Here is a 14,032-nt window from a genome sequence, read left to right as displayed (position 1 = left end):
AAAAAAAAAAAAAAAAGATCTAGAACATTTCCAGCACCCCAGGAAGCTTTCTGGTGCCCTTCTGCAGTCGGTGACAATCCCAGGCTAACCACTATTCCAACTTCGATTACCATAGGTTAATTCTGCCTGATGTGCGACCTCACCAACAGACATCAGCAGACTGATACAGTAACTCCATTTGTATCTGACTTCTGCCCTTCAACATTATGTATGAGGGATTCATCCAAGTCATGCAGTCATTCCTTTTTATTGCTGTGTAGTATTCCCTTGTATAGACAGATCACAACTTACCTTGTGCATCTTCTTGTGTGTTTGGGTTGTTTCCAGGTTTGAGCCGCTATGAACATTTTTATAAATGTTTTGGTAGACACAAGTGCTCAATGTTCCTGAGTAGTACCCAAGAGTGGAATTCTGGATCATAGGGCCTATGTATGGTTAGCTTTAATAAGTGCTGCCAAACATTTTTCTGGAGTGTTTGAACCAATTTATATTACCACCATTCATGTAGAGGTTTCATTTGTTCCACATCCTGGCATATGTGACAGTGTCATTCTTTTTAATTCTAGTCATTTCAGTAGGTGTCGTAGTGATGAAGTCTTATCGTGGTTTCAGCGTTCATTTCTCTAATTGCTAATGATGAACTACTTTGATATCCTCTCTTGTGAAGTGTCTATTTAAGTGTTTTGACCCTTTACTGGGCTATCTTTTTCAGATACACACACACACACTCATACATTTAAGAGGTCTTCCTATATTCTAGGTTGGATTCCTTTATTTGAAATACATTTGTACTTCTATATATTTATGTCTATGTATATGTGTGTACATGTGCATAGACATGGGGGGGGGAGAAAAAGAGAGCATGTGAGCATGCACACACACATAAATATCTTCTCCCAGTCTGTGACTTGCTTTTTCGGCCTATGCTCCTATAGCCTGGCTCTTCCATGCTGCTAAGGAAACTCAGAGCCATGCAGGCCAAAACCATAAACATGTACAGTCAGTCTCCAACTTCATTTGGGCCTTACTACCTTTAATCATTCTTGGAAAAATAAACTGATGGTACATAAAATAAGAAAGAAGAAAAGACCACCAATCATCCCAACCACAGAGGAATCACTGTTGTGATTTTATTATTTATCCTTCCAGGATTTCTTTTTTAAAAAGGCATTCCAGGTGGCCTCCAAACTCAAATGACTTCTACACAGTTGTAATTAAAACAAACACATAATGTTGTATCCTCAGTTTTCAAATGCATTATGACACAAATATCTTCCCATGTGATAATCAAATCTTTATACATATAGTTTTTTTTTTTTTGAGACAGAGTCTCACTATGTCACACTGGGTAGAGTGCCGTGGCATCACAACTCACAGAAACCTTAAACTCTTTGTTTTTGGCTGGGGCTGGGTTTGAACCTGCCACCTCCAGCATATGGGGCCAGCGCCCTACCCCTTTGAGCCACAGGTGCCACCCAAGAAACCTTAAACTCTTGAGCTTAAGCTATTCTCTTGCCTCAGCCTCCCAAGTAGCTGGGACTACAAATGCCCGCCACAATGCCCAGCTATATTTTTGTTCCAGTTGTCACTGTTATTTAGCAGGCCCTGGCCAGACTCAAACCTGCCAGCCTTGGTTTATGTGGCTGGCACTGTAACCACTGTGCTATGGATGCCGAGCCTATGCATATAAATTTTTAATAATTAAACATTCTTCATGTGAATACATCACTATTTTTTTAAATCATTTCTCTCCTGCCTTGTTTCCAATTAGAGGGTCTTATAAAAAATTCTTTGAGGCTTGGCACCCATAGTTCAGTGGTTAGGGCACTGGCCATGTACATCAGGGATGGCAGGTTCAAACCTGGCCCCAGCCTGCTAAACAGCAATGCCAACAACAAAAAAATAGCTGGGCGTTGTGGTGGGTGCCTATAGTCCTAGCTACTTCTGAGGCTGAGGTGAGGGAATTGCTTAAGGCGAGGTTGCTGTGAGCTGTGACACCACAGCACTTTACTGAGAGCAACATAGTGAGACTCTGTCTCAAAAAGAAAAAAAAATTCTTTGACAAGTATCTGAGTACCTAATTTGCCTGCATTTTTTTTCCTTAGGACAGATCCAGAGAGGAATTCCTGAGTCACAGGTATGAATGGGCCTTAGACTCTGATTGAGTCAATGGTATGATGCATCTAAGGTCCTAAGACCTAAACAGCTGGACATACTTTTATTTGCCCCTGTGCAGACCCTTCTTCCATTCCCCCAACTGCTCTCATGCCCACCATGTTCTCTTTTGAACGGATGGTTTAGCTGCTTTTTCAGAGAAAATTAGCTACCAGGTATAGGCTCACTAACAGCCAACTTCAAAATGGGGAGAGTTTCCTGGATTATTCAGATGGGCCCAATGTCATCACAGGGTGCACCAATGTGGAAGCGGAAGCAGATGAAGACCAGGGAGATGACAGCATGAAAAGGGTCAGCTCAATGATGCTGCTCTGAGGTAGAGGAAGAGCCACAGGCTAAGGAAAGAGGATAGCCTCTCAAATCTCAAAACAGTGAGGAAATGGACTCTCCCTTCACACATGGAGAAGAAACAGGATCCCACAGACCCCCTGACTTTAGTCCAATGACTAACAGGCTTCCGATCACCATCCAGAACTGTAAGGCAATTACTTTGTGTTGTTTCAAGCCACTAAAGTTGTGGTAATTTGCTACCACAACAATAAGAAACTAATACCAAATTTATTTTAGATTTCTCTGGTCTTAAAGGCCCATTAGACAAATCTTGGCTGAATAAACTTGGTATTTTAAATGATAGTTATAATTTCCCCAACCACCAGTTTTGTATGAGTGTGTTTTGTTTTTAACAAATGCTAACCATTGGCAGTTTGAGATTTTGGAGTCCTGGGGAGTCATTTAAATACTTTTCTGCAATTTACAGATCCTTTAGCAATGTCCATCACAATATTTTCTGGTATCTCAAAAGTATTTTCAGCTTTAACCTGGCCACATTTTACAAGATTTAATATTAATTCTTTTCCCTTTAAAAAAGTGCCTTATTTAATAGTTTTTCTGGCTTTTAACATTAGCTTATTTTCCATAAAACTCTGCACTTTCCCGCTTAAACTTTACTCTTTCCAGGGCCACTTGTTACTTGTCACCACTGTCAGCTTCCTGGACTGAGGATGTATCTGAAAGATTATTTTGGAACGATGACCACAGCAATGTCCATTTTGTGTTTATATTAAATAATATTTGAAATATGAGAAACAAGAACTTTAATTATGGTTATAAAGAATATGTCCAAACCACTAGTTTCCCTTTGGGCAGAGAGATGAGACAAGCATGTATCTGATTTATGTGCTGGCCCACATAACACCCTTTGCAAATGTGGCTTTAAACCAGCTAATCTTTTAAAAGTCTTTGCACTGACTAATTTAGAAGCAAGGAGAACAAATGTGGGAGTATAAATGTAAGGGACTGAATAAGAGTGATAATCTCTGCCAATGAGCACACTGCTGTGTTTCTGGGTGCCCAATGCCGTTCATTATTTTCATTTAGATGGAGCTTCCTGGGGCTTGTCTTGCCTCCACAGCACGACATGCTACGTGACTAGAATTCCGATTTGGAAGGCTAGATCAGCCCAGGATCTTAGAGATCATGATCTTCAGCCTCATTTTCTGGAGGGCAAGAGAGTGACTGGCCCAAGGTCACCACTGATGACCAAGCTCCCCTCACACCTGTGCCTGAGGAAGGGTATGTGCAGCCTCTGCCACCGCCCTTACAGACAGCCCACCGCTCAGTCTGAGTCTGCTGCCTCCTAAGTCTCTGGAAGTTGCCTGCAAAATTTTGACAGACTTACCTTAGTAGAACAAATTAGCAATATCCTTATTAATTTGCTAGGAAAGCAGCACCTACTTCAACTGATAGATTATAAAGAAAAAGGAAATATGAGGATTTTTTAAGATCAAAAGACGTCATAATGGTCAATATTTGGTCAGTTCCTATGTTCAGAAAGCAGCAGTTTGGTCCCATAACACACACTCCCCTTGTGAAAACTGCTTGAGCAGCTACTCCTCGTCACTGTCAGAAATGCTCTGACATTCAGGCGAAGGAACTAAGTGAATGTTTCTATAGCAAATGGTAACACTAAAAATAGTGTTTGGAGTGAAAGTAAGATGTGGAATAATTTCTTCACTGTTTCCATGGAAAAATAGGAAAGTGGGAATGATGTATCCACTGTCTGACTAGGCCTATTGGGGGGCCTCAGGAAGATTTGGAAACTTGCTGAAAAGAAATGGGATGGCATCGCATCTGTGAACATAACTCTCCAAACAACGGTTAATCATTTCACCACCCTAAAATTGCATAGGAAGTGACCCTATGTGAAACTGTGATATAGGTGAAGCTTGTTTTGGGTGCACTTAGAGTCCTCTTACAGCTCAAACACCTATGAAGCAAATACCCTAAACCTGCCTGCTGTAGGCAAAGCCCCATTTTTTTGTTCCCCCTCTCAGCCTTCTTTCAAACACACTCATTATATAAACCTCAGTTAGTAGACTAATGTGCCAGTAAACCAATTGCAGAGCAGGCCTTGGTGGCTGACACATGTTCCTGCTTAATAAAAAGGCCTATAAGATAAATATCTCCATTTCAGGAATTAGGAAAACTCAGAGGGACCTTGACAAAGCTGAAGTAGCTAATGAGAAGGAAACCAGGATGCAGACCCCGCTGGATCTGACCCCAAAGCACTTAGGATGAGGCATAACTCACATGCACTGAGAAGTTACCTTTCCCCTCTCCATTATGAAGAACGTGGAGAGATTCTGATAACTAGGTTGAGATAATTTGGCCGTTCTGAGCTCAAAGGCCTTGCAGAAACTTAAATGTATTTCTTTTAGCCCTGGGGCATAACAATGAAACCAGTGAGCTGTGTGAGCTGCATATGGCGAAGCTGACTCCCACGCTTTTCTGGGATTGCCTGAAGCTCAGGGATGCCATCCTCTCCCCTCTTATCTTCCCCTGTGGCCTGAGAACAGATTTAGCTACACTAACATATTCCTGGTCACTTGTACACAAGTGGGGTCTGGTTGGTAGAGCGCCTGTGACTGATGTCATTAGTAAGCCTTTGTGAGCCTCTGGGAAGATGGCTCTGCAGTCCTCTTAGCTACCGTGTGATGTGCAAATAGTACATCCCAGAATTCAACACTCTACAGACAATTAAAGCTGTGGATTTACATCAACGCAAGTGACTTAATAGCTCACTACATAGTGTCTATAGAGCTCTTTTATTTTAAAAGATTTTTCGAAAGTTTATTCTGAACTTTTGTTCTTGAGTACAATGAAGGACTAGACTTAACAACTAGAAAACTGGCAAAAAAGACATGAAACAGTTACATGTTCATTGAACTACCAGCAGCACAGGACAGTGATCCCTGAAAAAAATGAAACAAACAAGTCGAGTCCTAAGATCACCTTGGTTTTCTGCCTGAAGGTGGTTTCTGGACTGCGTGGGCAAACAAAACATTCAGAGTCTGGAAGGCTGGCTGAGTTAAGGAAATTGAAATCAGAATTCAGGGAGGCTGAATAAGCTGCAGTGAGCAGGGCAGAGTATGGCAAAGGAAAAAGCCATGGGGAAAAGACAGTACTAGGCTGCACATGTATAGAGTGAAACTCCACAAAGCTGGACAAAGGATGGCCAGACACTTGTAAGTTGAACAATTCCCAACACTTATACAGATGGGGGAATATTCAAGCTTTGTCTAACTTGTGATCCCCAAGTGGTAGTCTGTGGGGATCACACAGCTCATTCAGTTGAAACACACCTTAGTAGTGGGATTAAACCTTCCCTGGATTAATCATCCTCTAGATTTAACCTGGCAAAGCAGGGGTAAATTTTGAGGGGTTTAATTGTGTCCCCACAAAATTCATATGTTGAAGTCCTAAACTCCAGTACCTCAGAATGTGACCTTATTTGGAAAAGGGTAATTAGTCTAGATGAGGTCATACTGGAGTAGGGTGGGCCCTAATCTGATGTGATTTGTGTCCTTATAAAAAGGCAGTGTGGACACATGGAGAATGCCACGTGAGCATGAGGGAAGAGATCACAGTGATGCAGCTGCAAGCCAAGAAACCTCAACGAGTGCCAGCAAACCTCTAGAACCGTGGTTCCCAACCTTCCAAATGCCAGGACCCTTTAATACAGTTCCTGTGGGTCACAACCCACAGGTTGAGAACTGTTGCCCTAGAAGCTAAGGGACAGGCCTGGAACTGATCCTCTCTCGCAACCCTCAGAAGGAAGCAGGCTGCCAACATCTTGGTCTAGGACTCTCAGCCTTCAGGACTACTGTGTGGCAACACATTTCTGTTGTTCAAGGTCCTCAGTTTGTGGTACTTGGTTATGGAAGCCCCTGCAAACTTACAAAGCAGGGGGAGGGAGGGGATATGGTTAGTCTGGGATGAAGAGAAGGCCTCACTCTACAAAGCTCTGCGGTCTTTTCTCTGGCCAGGCCAGTTTGCACTTGTATTGTCTCAACCAGATCCCAAATGTCAAAACATTAAATGCCACTTGATGAATTCAAGTTAAATAGAAACTTTAGGTGATGAAGTCTCCCTAGATGAGACCCCTGTGAATGACTGGGAGAGGAAATCTTGCTTTTTTGTACAAAGAACTAGCAGACACACTTTATGTGTCTGGAGACGATGATGCCTCCTTTGGCAGTGGTGCTTTACCCAGGTCTTTACCCGGTGGTAAAACTGGTGATATGGGAACCAACAAGACTCCAAACAAGCAAACCTGGTGTCCTTTCCACCCAGTGAGCTCAAATGTTATATCACAGTGTACTCCTGTGACAGTGTATTTCTCCATGAAATGTTGGCCCAAGAACATTTAAAGCATTAAAAATCAAGTTAGACTTGTCTTCTGCAGCCTATTCAAGAAAAGGCATTTGGTGACTAGCCCATTTTTAAAGACTTTAAAAGCTCTAAATCCATGGCTATAGCTTTATTCTGCATTTGAATTGGTGTGTGATCTTTTCTACTCCCATTTTTTTCTCTTTTTTTTTTTTTTTTTTTTGCGTTCTTCTTTTTTTTCCCGGTTGTTTTAAAAAAAAAAAAAACCCTATCCTCTCCCATCTCACCCCCACATTCTAATTTTTAATATTTAGAATTATTTTGAATTTTTTGGTTGATTTCCTTCCTCACACAATTTCTCTTCTCTTTTACAATACATACCTTAAGATAATAATCTAACAGAAAATAGGAAGAAAAAAGCCTAAGAGGTGAATTTAATTAGTTTTACTCTTCATTTTCTGAAATACTCACAGCAGACAGACTAGCCCAACCTTGCTATTCTTTCTCCAAAGGAGGCTCATTGAAAAATGCATCACTAACAACTCCATGCCCCTTGGAAGAATAAAACCACTACTGACTCCTTATCTAAGTTTTATCACAGTTTATAAGAGTCGGAGCTCTATATCCTTAAATATATATGAGGTTTCACTGAAATCTAAAGAACTTGTGTTTGGCTCGGCGCCTATAGCTCAACCGGCTAAGGCGCCAGCCATGTACACCTAAGGTGGCGGGTTCGAATCCCCAGCCGGGACCCGCCAAACAACAATGACGGCTGCAACCAAAAAATAGCCGGGCGTTGTGGCGGGCGCCTGTGGTCCCAGCTACTTGGGAGGCGGAGGCAGGAGACTCGCTTGAGCCCAGGAGTTGGAGGTTGCTGTGAGCTGTAATGCTACGGCACGCTACCCAGGGGGAGAGCTTGAGGCTCTGTCTCAAAAAAAAAAAAAAAGAAGTTGTGTTTACTTGTGTTTGATGAAATATCTTTAAAAGACAGACCAGAGATGTTTTCACTTACATTAATATATAGGCTAATTTTCTTCATACCCTAGGCACCTATTTAACCTAAGATGTGTTTATAAGATTTTTCTTGGAAATAAGGTAAAAAAATAGACTAGCAAAGCCACATAGTTGTAAAGAATAAACAAAAGTTGAGTATGGTAGTCTTAGTGGTGATGACTTTAAATGAAACTCAAATTCTTACTTTGAGAAACACTATCCTAAAGAACCCCCTTCTTAACCAACCACATTCATACAGTACTAATTGCTAATCACTTTTGAACCTTTGTAGTCTTGTTTTATGATTAGCATTTTAATGCTTTCCATGCATTCATTTAGTTTGAGCCCTCACAACAATCCAATGAGGTGACATTTCCATTTTACCTATAAGAAATCACACACTATTAAGTGGCAGACCCAGAATTTGACCTTGAAATCCCAACTACAATACAAACGTTTATTTAAATAAAGAAAACTATTGTAAAAAAAAAAAAGAAAGAAAGAAAGAAAGAAAACCACCACTGAGCCATCAAGTGTTGCAGTGACAAGGCAGCATGGGAATTCTTGAACAGAAGACCTTTCTTTTTTATTTGAAGACAGAGTCTTACTATGTCCCATTCGGTAGAGTGCTATGGCATAACAGCTCACAGCAACCTCAAACTCTTGGGCTTAAGTGATTCTCTCGTCTCAGCCCCCCAAGTAGCTGGGACTATAAACACCTGCCACAATGCCCAGCTACTTTTTGTTGCAGTTGTCATTGTTGTTTAGCTGGCCCAGGCCAGGTTCGAACCTGCCAGCCTTGGTATATGTGGCTAGCACCATAACCACTGTTGTACAGGCACTAAGCCTTCGTGAGACTTACCATTATGTAGCCTGCAGTGGGACAAGACAGGGAGACATATTCTGGTTTTCTTCCTATAAGGTTTTCTTTGACTTAAGGTTGCTATGGAAACACTGGGATTCTGAGAAACAAGTATTGAAAAACTTTTGAAGTAGATTCCATCAAAGAAAAGTAGGGGAGATGCCATCTCCATAGGCATGGAGCATGGGAGAGGGGTGCTGCCTAAAGTTGTGAAGGGCACAGTAAATGTAAGCAGTGTTAGTACTGGGAAAGAGCCCTGGTCCTGGACTTGGTTCAGCCCTGAGGTAGTTCTCTATTTGTGGGGAAGTTTCAAAAACTTCCTGAACTTTAATATTACTATCAGTAAAATTGGAAGATTACATTTAAATTTAGACATTCAGTAGTTCTGGCAGAAGACTAATAGACTAGCTTTCATTCCTTCTTGGTAGATGAGAGACTGATAATAGACAGTTATATACATTACATATAGTGTTATTTGGTATTACTCTATTCCAATTTCAGTGGTATTTGTGTTAAAATATCCACTCTTTAGTGTGCATTTACAACGTGTTGTGCATGGTCCCAAGCCTGTTATGATCATATTGTCTCATTTCAGTCTTCACTTATCTGTACTGAAGATACAAAGATTAACATGTTAAGTTTCATAGCCACAATGTAAATTTGGGCCCTGCGGGTTACCAAGTCAGTACTTTCACCCACCATCCTCTACATGATCTAGTTATTTCTTTAATAAATCAAATGGGGCTTGGCACCTGTGGCTCAAACAGCTAAGGCACCAGCCACATACACTTGAGCTGGTGGGTTCAAATCCAGCCTGGGCCTGCCAAACAATAATGATGGCTGCAACCAAAAAATAGCTGGGCGTTGTGGCGGGCGTGCCTGTAGTCCCAGCTACTTGGGAGGCGAGGCAGGAGACTCGCTGGAGCCAAGGAGTTGGAGATTGCTGTGAGCTGTGATGCCACTGCACTCTACCCAGGGTGACAGCTTGAGGCTCTGTCTCAAAAATAAATAAATAAATAAATAAATAAATAAATAAAATGGGTTTATTCTCTAATACTAAACCAAATTCTGTTAATTTCTTTATAAAGATAGGTGGGAACATCAGAAAGTTAATGGAAAATGGAATTAAAAGGTAAAAATAAAAAGTATAGCTTTAGGCTTTCATCTCAGAGGAGGACAAGGTGCAACTTTCTTTGGTCATCCCAAATCCTGGTTCATACAACAAAAAATCATCACACTGGAGATAGAAAGAACAGAAAAACATGAAACACAATGGAAATGTCACTTTTGATGAGATTGTCATGCCTCCGCCATGCTGCCTAAGTTCAACCCCAACAAGATCAAAGTCATGTACCTGAGGTGCACCAAGTGGTGAAGTTGGTGCCATGTCTGTCCTGGCCCCCAAGATTGGCCCCCTGGGTCTGTCTCCAAAAAGGTTTGGTGATGACATTGCTAAGGCAACCAGTGACTGGAAGGGTCTGAGGATTACAGTGAAACTGAGTATCCTGAGCAGACACGCCCAGACTAAATTGATGCCTTCTGCCTTTGCCCTCATCATCAAAGCCCTCAAGGAACCACTGGAGATAGAAAGAACAGAAAAACATTAAACACAATGGAAATATCACTTTTGATGAGATTGTCAACATTGCTATACAGATGAGGCATCAATCTTCGGCCAGAGAACTCTCTGCAACCATTAATGAGATCCTGGGAACAACCCAGTTGGTCTTCACTTATTGAAGACCAGATGGCTGCAATGTTGATGGCTGCTACCTCATGACATCATAGATGACATCAACAGTGGTGCTGTGGAATGCCCAGCTGGTTAAAAAGTACAAGGGAAAATGTTTCAATAAAGGATCATTTGACATTCAGTGGGGGGAAAGAAAGTATAAAGTTTATTTCCCAGTGTAAGCTCCATCAAGTTCAAGACACTTTTATAAACAATGATACCAGCCTTTAAGTCTATCCCTAGAGGACTAAAGGTCTTGGGAATTTAACCATGTCAATGCAATATCTTTCTTACATTATTAAATGAAGAAATATGGGTTCCCTTTGAAGACTTTTTAAGATTTGGAAACAAAAGAAGTCAGCAGGGCCAAATCAGGACTGTAAGGTGTATGCTTAATGATTTCCCATCTAAAGTCTCACAAAATTGCTTGAGTTTGAAGAGAAGAATGAGTACTATCCTTGTGGTAGAGGAGCACTCTCTGGTGAAGCTTGTTGGGGTGTTTTTCTGACAAAGTTTTGTCCAGCTTTATCAAAACACTCTCATAATAAGCAGGTGTTATTGTTCTTTGGGTTTCCAAGAGATCAACAAGCAAAATGCCTTGAGCATCTAAAAAAAACTGTTGCTATGAATTTGCTCTTTTCTTATTTCAAGATATTAAGGTGGTACAAATATTTTTGTTACATAGCTTGAGTCAGGGGTATGAATGTGACCATCAACTGAATTGTGTGCACTCTATCAACGAGGTAGGGTTTTGCTCTGCTCTTCTGCCTCCTACCTCACCACATGATTTCCAATGACTTTTATTTTCCTCTATACAATCATGTGCCCACTGGTTATTTCCAATTTAGTAAAGAGTGCATGTGGTAGATTTTTTTCCATTCATAAAATTCTTTGCTTAGGATAATGGTCTCTTAATTCCTTCCAGATTGCTGCAAAAGGTATTAATTCATCCTTTTTTATGGCTGAGTAGTACTTCACAGTATACATATACCACCTTTTGTTAATCTACTCATGAATTGATGAGCACTTAGATTATTTCCAGATCTTTGCAATTGTGAATTGTGCTGCAGTAAACATTCAAGTACAGGTTTTTTTTGATAAAATGACTTTTCTTGTGGATAGTGGGATACCCAATAGTGGGATTGCTGGATTGAAAGGTAGGTCTACTTTTAGTTCCTTGAGACATCTTCATACCATTTTCCATAGGGATTGTATTAATTTGCAGTCCCACAAATAGTGTATAGATGTTCCTTTATCCTTGAATCTGTGCCAGTATTTATTGTTTTTGGAATTAATAAAAGTCATTCTAACAGGAGAAAGGTGGTATCTCATTGTGGTTTTAATTTGCATTTCTTTGATGTTGAGCATTTTTTCACATTTGTTGCCCATTTGTCTATCCTCTTCTTAAAACCTCTGTGCATGTCTTTTGCCCACTTTTTAATGAAGTTGTTTTTTGCTTGCTGATTTGTTTGAGTTCTTTGCAGATTCTGGATATTAGCCCTTTACAGATGTGTGGTTTGTGAATATTTTCTCACATTCTGTAGGTTGTCTCTTTGCTCTGTTGATTATTTCTTTAGCTGAGTAGAAGCTTTTTAAAATTTATTTTTGTTGTTGCTGTAATTGCCATTGGGGTCTTATATCGGGTCCATTCATGGTCATCACTTGTCAGGTCCCTTTGTGGTCCCCACTTGTTGTGTCCCATCTGGGGTGCCACTTGTCGACCTGGAACTGGCCAGATCTCTGCCCACCTCCCCCACCCCCGCTTAACTAGGTCCCAGACGTGGACCCCTATCTCCCTTGGGAATAATTACCCTTAGATGCCTGAGGGCTATTTGCTTTAGCAGAAGGGAGAGAGAGAGAAACAGTATTTGAGGGAAAGAAGCAGTCTTATTAGAAGACATCTTAGCAGTTTTTCATAGAGAGAGGCCATGCAGGTGTTCCATGAGCAGGAGAAGCAGGCTCCCGACTGCCTTCTCCTGCAGCTTCTTATAGATGCAATCCCATGGCTACTTGCACCACAGGTGCAGAGACTGCTAATCCCTGATGCTCTTGTCTCAAGAGCTCTCATGTTCTCATGTTGAGAGCTCAAACCCTTCCCCATGCCCTTATTACCAAGGTGTTTCTTACGATTACTGAATGTTCTGAGCTTAGCTCTCGCTTCTCCTTGCCATGAGCTGTATGGTCTGCTACAGTCTTAGTCATATTCTTTGCCTAGACCAATGTCTACATCAGTTTTCCCTACATTTTCTTCTAGAATTCTTATTGTGTCTTCCCTTACATTTAAGTCTTTCATCATGAATTAATTTTGTGAATGGTAAGAGATAGGGGTACTGCTTCTTTCTTAGGTATGTGGCTATACAATATTCCCAGAACCATTTATTGAACATGGCTTCTTTTTCCCAGTGAACATTTTTATCTGCTTTTGTTGAAGACCAGTTTGCTGTAGGTAGATGGTTTTGTTCTTGGGTTCTCTATTCTGTTCTATTGGTCTATGTCTCTATTTTTGTACCATACTGTTTGGGGTGCTGTAGCCTTGTAATATATTTGAAGTCTGATAATGTCAGACTTCCTTTTTGCTTTCCCAAACAATGCATAGAATGGTATTTTCTAGATCTGTGAAATATGCTGTTGGTATTTTGAATCTGTAAATCACTTTGGGTAGTATGGACATTTTAATGATGTTGATTCTACTGATAAGCATTTTATGATTTTCCATTTGTGGCATCTGCAATTTCTTTCTTCAGTGTTTCATAACTCTCCCTGTAGAGGTTTTTATGACCTTGGTTAAGTATATTCCTATTTTCTTTATAGCTATTGTGAATGATATTGAATCTTTAATTTGACTCTCTGCTTGACTGCTATTGGTATATAGAATTGCTACTAATTCGTGTGTACATTGATTTAATAATCTGCAACTTTGCTGAATTTTTATCAATTTCAGGAGATTCTTAGTGGAGTATTTGGGGATTGTCTAGATACAAGATGATATAGTCAGCAAAGAGCAATAGTTTGGCCTCCTCTTTCCTGATTTGGATACCCTTTATTTTTTTCTCTTGCCTGATTGCTCTTGCTATAGCTTCCAGTACTATGTTAAATATAAGTGGTGACAGTGGACACCTTTGACTTATTTCAGTTCTTAGGAGGAATGTTTTCAACTTTTCCCCATTCAACATGATGTTGCCTGTTGACTTTTGCTCTTGATTAGTCTGCTTTTTCTTGGACTGGACCACTTACCTTTTGATAGCCAGTGCCTTGTGATTTTTCTGTAGGATTGTACTGGTAAAGCCATGTTTCATCTCTTGCTACAGTTCTTTTATTTATTTATTTATTTATTTGGAGACAGAGTCTCACTTTGTCATCCTTGGTAGAGTGTCATGGATTACAGCTCACAACAACCTCAAACTCTTGGGCTCAAGTGATCTTCTTGCCTCAGTTTTTCACTTTTATACTAGAGGCAGGGTCTCACTCTTGCCTAGGCTGGTCTTTAACTTGTGAGCTCAAGCAATCTGCTTCAGAGTGCTGAAGTGCTCAAGCAATCTCCCAGAGTGCTAGGATTACAGGTGTGAGCCACTGCATTCAACTTTTTTTTTTTTTTTTTTTTT

At 40.6% G+C, this 14,032-nt stretch overlaps 1 pseudogene; it reads left to right on the top strand.

Annotated features, from left to right (window-relative positions):
* Positions 1–6,693: 6,693 nt before the first annotated feature.
* Positions 6,694–10,527, top strand: LOC100964164 (annotated as a pseudogene).
* The last annotated feature ends 3,505 nt before the right edge of the window (positions 10,528–14,032 follow it).

Source organism: Otolemur garnettii, unplaced genomic scaffold, assembly GCF_000181295.1.
Source record: "Otolemur garnettii isolate 467f Iridium unplaced genomic scaffold, OtoGar3 scaffold00079, whole genome shotgun sequence".
Lineage (NCBI taxonomy): Eukaryota > Metazoa > Chordata > Mammalia > Primates > Galagidae > Otolemur > Otolemur garnettii.
The sequence above is the reverse complement of the archived record's forward strand: the minus strand, read 5'-3'. Positions and strand labels throughout refer to the sequence as shown.